Here is an 8,271-nt window from a genome sequence, read left to right on the forward strand (position 1 = left end):
GAAATTCCAGGATCTGGAGTCAGGTTCACCTCTGCCAACTACTGACTGTATAATCTTCTACAACAATAATTACCTAATGGGCACTTACCATGCGGCAGCATCTGTGCTAAGTATTTACAGAGATCTTATTCCTCCTACAGCTCACGTCCTATGAAATGGACACTTTTTACTCCCCTCTTACAAGCGTAAAAACAAACAAGAACAAAAAAACTTCTGAGATTCAGAAAGTAATCGTCTAAAGTTGAAAAAGTGGCAAACGGCAGAGTGAATTTAAACCCACGCAGACTGGCTCCAAACGTAGCCATCTAACCATCACGTGTAGTAACTTTCTCCCGAGGTACTTCTCAGGCTCCCTTTCTGAACCAGCAAAGTAGTCCTTTCAGCCACCTCACCGAGTTGCTAAGATTAAATGAGATCAAGTACACAGAATACCTAGCACCCTGGGTACTTACTGAACGTAATTCACTTTACACCGCTGTACTTAATACATTTGAAGCTAGGGAAAAAAAAAAAGTGGGGGGGGGGGGTACCCTCCCGAGTATTAGCAGCTCCCAGAAAATCAAGTTCTTAGGAAGGTGCCCCTCCCAAGCGAAAAGAATGTCTCATAATAAACAGCGAGATTATAACACTGCCCCAAACATTTGGGAAATCTGACTTTAGTCACACGACTCCGAGAGAATTGCCCAATAATTGTCCTTGGGGCTTTTTGCAAAGCTGCGAGGTGCGCACACGGGACCCCAGTTCGACGCTTTTCGCGCAATGCCCAAACGAGCAGCCGCCACCGAGGCCACTCGTGCGGGGCCAGCACAGGCAGCAGCTGCCTCCCTGCGTGCTCACCTCAAGCCGCTGGCGGACACGGGGACCCCTTTCCTTGTGAAAGTTAAGGTCCAGTACTGAATCTTACTAACGAAAAGGTCGCGGAGGGGGCCGGTTCGGGAGCGGTCCCAGCCGCGCGGGGTCAAGGTCGACACGTGGAGAATAGAGCGCCATCCCAGGGTGGAGTGGAGCTCGGAGGCACCGTCTCCCCCACGGAATCCTCGGCTTCCGAACCTCAGTCTAGGTCTTGTCTTTTTTGACGGCGGTAGCAAAAGTTCCCAGAGGACTTCTGCATCCTGGGCGCGCGGCGCGCTCCCTCCCGAGCCCAGCCAACCGGCCGAGCGCCGCGGCTCCGGGCCGGGTGGAGGGCAGGCCCCCGCGAACGCGCGCCCGGGGGCGGCCTCAGCTTACCCAGGAGGCTCTCCAGGAGGATTTCTCGCCACAGCCAGGACATGGCCGCGACGCGCAGCGGCGCTTCCCGAGCGAGCAGCGAGCGCCTGCCCCGCCGCGCACGCCCCGCGCCCGCCGCCGCGTCCTCCGGAGCCGGGTCCGCGCGCACGTCCCCTCGCCGAGCCTGCTGCCACCCTCCAGCCCCGCGGCCCGCGCGCCGGGCCGGGCCCAGGAGAGGGTGGGGCCGCCGCGCGTCCGCCCCCGCCCACCACACCCAGCCCAGCCTGCCCGGGCCCGCACCACCTGCTCGCTCCGCCGCCGCACCCCCGGCCGGCCGCCCCCGCCCCGCGCCGTGGCGCCAGGCAGACTCGCGGGGTCCTGGAACCCCGTTGTCGGGGCGAAGGCGGGGTTGCCCGGCTCGGCCGCAGAGCAGCGCGGGGATGGAGCGCTGCCGGAGCCCCGGAGGACGGGCGGCTAGTGCCGGGTCTAAAAGGAGCCCCACGGTGGTGCGCTGCGAGGCGCAGGCTGGACGGGAGGGGGCCTGCAGGACGGGCTCCGGCGCCCGGGGCCATCAGGTGCCAACAGGACCGTGGGTCTTTAAGCCGGGGCTAACGCTTGGGAGGCGGCATTAGCCTCCCGAGACTGAGCTACTCCTCAGCCGGGCGGTAAACAAATTGCGCTCTGGAAGGTGGTCCGAAAATCCCAGAGGCTCCAGGATTTTCTATGGCTTGTAGAGACCTTGCAACACTTGCTCAGGGGAGAGGAAACAGGTGAGGTGAGCGGAAACTCTGCCCTCCTCAACTTCATGAATAATGATGTCTGAGAGTGCCCATCCCTAAGGGGAAAGGGAGAGGAGTTCCAATCAACAGCGGAGCCAGTGAAGAAGGCCGGTGGTTTCTCGCTCACATATTACCACACCCCAGAATGTCTTGAAATTTTTTTTGAACCTTCTCAGAGCAATTTATTTTAATTCGCTTTAATTTTTTAGAAGAGTTTATCATTTATCACTGCTGGAAAGTTTGCTCTGAAATGAAACAATGACGAGTTGCCTAAAAGCCTCAGAATCCCTTAAGAGCAGTTGTTGCTAAAAGTCCATAGGAGTTTTAGGCAAAGAGTTCCAAAATCACTTAGTTACTTCCTAGTACTCCTGTCACAAGGATAACATATACATCAATGGAATAGAACTGAGAGCCCCAAAAGGAATCCTCTCCATTGGGGTCAGATGCTTTTCAACAAGCTTGCCAAGACAATTACATGGGGAAACAGATGGTCTTCAACAAATGGTTCTAGGACAACTGGATAGCCACCTGAAAAAGAATAAAGTAGGACCCTTACCTCACATAATATGCAAACACTAACCCTAAATGGATCAAAGCCCTAACAGTAAGACATAAAACTATAATTCTGAGAAGAACACATAAGAGTAAATCTTCAGGGTCTTAGGTTGGGCAGTGGATCCTTAAGAATGACACCCAAAGCCTAAGTAACAAAAGACATAAGAGGTAAGTTGGACCTCATCAAAATTAAAAGCTTTTGGGCTTTCCATTTTTTAATGTTTATTTATTTGTTTTTTAGAGAGAGAGAGCACATGTACAAGCCGAAGAGGGACAGAGAGAGAGAGAGAGAGAGAGAGAGAGAGACAGACAGAATCCAAAGACGGCTCCAGGCTCTGAGCTGTCAGCACAGAGCCGGATGAAGGGCTCGAACCCATGAACCATGAGATTGTGACCTGACCCAAAGTCAGATGCTCAACCTACTGAGCCACCCAGGCACCCCAAAAGCTTTTGTGCTTTAAAGGACACTATCAAAAAAGTGGAAAAGCAATGCACATATTAGGAGACAGTGTTGTCAAATCATACATCTGGTAAGGAACTGGTATCTAGAATATGTATTAAAAAAAAAATACAAGCCAACAGTGAAAAGACAAATAACCCAATTTAAAGATGAAGAGATGTGATAGACCTTTCTCCAAAGAACATATACAAGTAGCCAATAAACACAGGCAAAAAATATTCAAATCATTTCATTAGGGGAAGGCAAGTCAAAACCACAACGAGATGCCCCTTTACACTCACTAATATGGCTGTAATCAAAAAGTCAGACAATAACAAGTATCGGCAAAGATTTGAAGAAAGTGGAACCCTTCTACGTTGTCTGTGGGAATATAAGATGGCATAGCCACTTTGGAAAACAGTCTGATAATTTCTCAAATGACTAAATAGAGTTAACATATGACCTATCACTGCTCCTGAGTATGTATACCTAAGAAAAATGGAAGTGCAGAATTTGTACACAGATGCTCACAGAAACAGTATTCAGAATAGCCAAAACGTGGGAAAACCCAAATGCGCGACAACCGTTGAATGGATAAACGAGATGTGGTATGGCCAAACAATAGAATAATATTTAGCAATAATGGAATAAAGTACTGATATATGCTACACGATGAATACAGCTTAGAAACGTTACACTAAGTAGAAGAAGCCAATCACAATGTAAGCCACATATTGTATGATTCCATTTAAATGAAACTTTCCAAACTGGCAAATTTATGGTGACGAAGAGTAAATTAATAGTTGCTCAGGGCTGGGGGCCAAGTGGCAAAGGAAAGGGAATTAGTGGGTATATGTTTCTTTCAAGGGGGGATAAAACGCTCTAAACTTAGATTGGGGCAGTGGTTGCACAATTCCATGAATACACTAAGAATATTGCATAATACTTGTTAAATGGGTGAATTATGGGTGTGTGAATTATATCTCAAGAAGATAGTTTTTTTTTTTAAAAAAGGAGACAGTTTTTGAAAATGCAATTCATTCTGGCTATTTTATTTTGTAAAAATGTTTTGGCTGAGTTTCAGTCATTTGGTATCAGCCATTCTTCAACATGTGAGGGACTTCAGTGAATATAAACAGCAGACACTGCATTTTCCTCCCTTTTTGCCCACATAGGTTTATTTTTCATACACCCATATGAAAAGCATCTAACCTAGTGCTCTGTGTGCCATGTAGGTTTCAAAGCTAAGCTTTAGGGAAAACTTTGCTTCTATTAAGGATACACTGTGTTTTCTCTTCCACTCAGAGCTCAGTTTTTAGTCTTAGTATTTTCTTTTCCTCTTTAACTGTTTGATCACAGCTAACTTCAAGAGAATCTGGAAAAATGCAGTCTAGCTGTGGGCCCAGAAAGGAAAGAAACCAGGTTATGGTGAGCAGTTGTCTGTCTTTGCTATAAACACCTACTTTATACACAGTGTTGACTTGGGGTTTAAATAGACCTCGTACTAAGGCACTCAGCACATCGCCTATGGTATTTACAGTATTTAACAAATGGTAGCTTGCATTATTGTTTGTATATTCCTTCATAATATTTGACCTCATGCTAAGCATATGGTAGGTAAGTACTCATTTGACCATTACATCAATAGCCTCTCCATCCTGAGCTCATGTTAATTGCCTTTTCTAGGCACTCTCCAATATATTCTGAATTTTTTCCAACTGCAGAGAGAAGAATGGCGTCAGTATGCCAATGAAAATTTCATCAAAGGTTTTTTTCCCCTTACCCTCTACAAAGGGATAATAATATTTCGGTCGTGTTTGCAGTAATTTTTCTGATTTACCATTTTGTCCCTCTGTGGCGCATTGTGGGAAAATGTATCATGATTCCTGATCCTTTCCTATGTAGCTTGTAAGTGTAGTTTGAATTATTGTTCCCTTAGAAGGTTAATTATGAAGTTGCTTTTAGTTTCATTCCCAAATATCATAAGTCAAATAGAATGCTTATATGAACTTTTAATTAGCTTGCTCTCCATTGAATTTCATTGGTAGTTAACTACTGTGATTATATAACTTTTACTAATTACATACAGAATATGTTACTGTATAGCTGATATCAGCACCATTCAGTTTGACCTGCTCTGTGAATGCATCTATTATATATAATTCGCTGCTGCTGCCTCACATTTTGTATTTACAATCTGCCTGGCTTTAATTTAATTTCAAAGGCCATGGTCTTTTCATTTTTGTCATTATCTCTTCTTTGACCTCCAAATGCCATTTGCATTCTAATTTTACATGGAAGTGAATGAAGCCCATTATGGCATTGCCCACTGCTTCTTTCTTCTTTCCCTATTACTTGGAGCATGAACACGTCAAGGTCAGTGTGAGCATATTGAGACTATTTTTATCAGAAGACAAGAATCTCTACTAGAAGATAATACTGTTACGGAATAATGAAGATCTTCTGGTCTAACAAAAAACAGAAATGATTTTCTTTGAAGAGCCAAAATAAGAAGGAAGTCCTTCATGTCACTTCAAGCTCTCAATTATGCTCATGATTTTTTGAAAAGGGTCTGTGCTGCTTCATATAAGCCAAGTTCATGTTTTACAATGACAAATGTTTATTACTCCCTCACATCACATGTCCATGGTGGGTGGGCTGCGGCGGCTTCCCATCATCAGGAATCTGGGACTCAGGCTGAAGGATCAGCGTCTATCTGTGGGTCTCATGGAAAACCACATTTCTTCCAACCACACTCAGCAAATACAGTGGTCAAGCCGACCTCAGTGGGGCAAAGTCTGTACAAAAGAGGCAGGAAGGGTTTTGAACAATAATGCAATCTATTACAGCATGGATACACACATACATGTATATATACATATAAATATATATATACACACATAAATATATATATATATACACACACACACACACACACATAGAGTATGCCATATACAGAAAATTTATAGTTCTGTTAGTCCTTTACATTTTAATTAATAATTGATTAGGGGCGCCTCGGTGGCTCAGTCGGTTGAGCGTCCGACTTCGGCTCAGGTCATGATCTCATGGTCCATGAGTTCCAGCCCCGCGTTGGGCTCTGTGCTGATGGCTCAGAGCCTGGAGCCTGTTTCAGATTCTGTGTTTCCCTCTCTCTCTGACCCTCCCCGTTCATGCTCTGTCTCTCTCTGTCTCAAAAATAAATAAACGTTAAAAAAAATTTTTAAAAAAATAATTGATTAGTAGTTATTTAATTATCTTTGATTATTTGGTTCTTTTTGCCTAACACATTGAGAATATTTTCTCCTGTCCATAAACAGTCTTCTGCAATGTGACTTTAAATGGCCATATGTTATTTCATAGGATGGTTATATATCATTTACTTAACCATTCCCCTTTTGATGGATATTGAGGTTGCTTTGTTTATGATAGTATTCAATAAACAGATTCCCTACCTAGAAAACATGAGAAGAGAGAGTTTACACGTCTCTAACAAAATGAGAAAAGTAATGAACTTCTCTAAGAAGCTGATGATCTTTGGCTTTGCTTTAGCCAAAGTCTTCAAGGCACTGGATTTTACTTGAGATTAGCTGACTTCAACTTGTCCCTATGAAGAAACAGAGTACTCGTTGCCTGCCTCTCTCCACTTTGGACGACTAAGTTTCTTTCCTTGAATGGAAGCAAAGTGGAAGCTCTCCATGGCAGAGAAGGTTGGCTATCTACCAGACATTCCTGTCTGTCCTCCGCTGTCCGTAGGATAGTGTTGTTACTGGAAAGGAGCTGCTAGCCAGAGGCTGCACTTCTCAGCTCTCTGGCATCTCCACGGGGTCTTGTGTGACTGGTTCTCATCAGTGGAATGTGACCAAGTGACATGTGTCACTGCCAGACAAGGAGGTTGAAACATGCTGCCCTCTCCCCTTCTCTCCTCTTCTGCTTGTGATAATGAGGCCCCAGGGAAAGACTGAGCCACAAGAGGAGGGGGGCCTAGGTCCTTGACTCATTACAAGGTGGAAAACTAGTCCATTGACTGGGAACACCAACCTTGAACTGGTATATGTGATTAAGCCACTGAAATGCTGGGGTTTATTCATTAGAGAACTAGCATTGCCCCAACCAATATGACCACATATTGGTTAAGTGGGTATGAAAATTTAAGGGAATGCCATTGAGCACTCATCCTGTGCCCTTCTAGGCACAAAAAAGAGAACGAGGAATAATCAGGTTACAAAATGTGAGTGTGATGTTTGTACTAATTTGTCCTCTAGGAATTGTGACGCTGCCCCTCATGAATATTTGGTCAGTAAACACTCTCTAGGGAAATCAGTCTCCTCAATCACCAGAGTCTTCTATCAGATTTTCAACTAAGGTTACCTATAAAATCATCACATTCGTTTGAACTGGAAAAATGGTAACCATAATACAGTTATTAAGAGTGGGGCTTTAGGGGCGCCTGGGTGGCTTGGTCGGTTGAGTGTCCAACTTCGGCTCAGGTCATGATCTCCCAGTCCGTGGGTTCGAGCTCCATGTTGGGCTGACAGCTCAGAGCCTGGAGCCTGCTTTGGATTCTGTGTCTCCTTCTCTCTCTGCCCCTCCCCTGCTCATTCTCCCTCCCTCCCTCCCTCTCTCTGTCTCTCTCTCCCCCCCCCCTTCTCTCTTAAACACAAATAAACACTTAAAAATTTTTTTTAAATGGGGCTTCAGAGCTAAACCGACCCGTATTCAAATCCCAGCTCACTCATGGACTAGCCCACAGCTAACCCTCCGGGAACAATAGCCAGAAACCAAAGTGCATTACTGATGTGCGGAGAAAACCTCTGCTGCCCTGGGCAGTGATGCCACAGGTTGCTCCGCTGACATGTCCGTGCCGGAAACCCAACTATCCTGCAATTGCTCCTGCTACCGGCATCAGAGCCACCATGGCCCCCAGATCATCCCTTTCTGGCTGTCATATCTGCCAGCACCTCCAGAGAGGGTGTGTCCGTTAATGTCCCTAGGGAGGAAGCACACACCAGGACAGAATTGGAAGTGAAAGATACTTGTCGCATACTACGCGTCTGGGGTGCTCGCTTGTCCAGGAAGAGAGCAGACACAGAATTGAATATGAGAGAGGCTGACGTCTACGAGGAGACAAAAGCCCCAAACAGGGGTTTCAGCTCCATATTTATTGAGCGCTCAAGATCTTACACACACGGTGAACGTGAAGAAAACAATCAGATAGTAATCAACTTGTGTGTGTAAGAAGCAAAGGGTCTAGGGGACAAGCGGAGTTTGTGATCAAAATACAATAGTACATTG

This window comes from Lynx canadensis, chromosome B1 (assembly GCF_007474595.2).
Source record: "Lynx canadensis isolate LIC74 chromosome B1, mLynCan4.pri.v2, whole genome shotgun sequence".
Classification (NCBI taxonomy): domain Eukaryota; kingdom Metazoa; phylum Chordata; class Mammalia; order Carnivora; family Felidae; genus Lynx; species Lynx canadensis.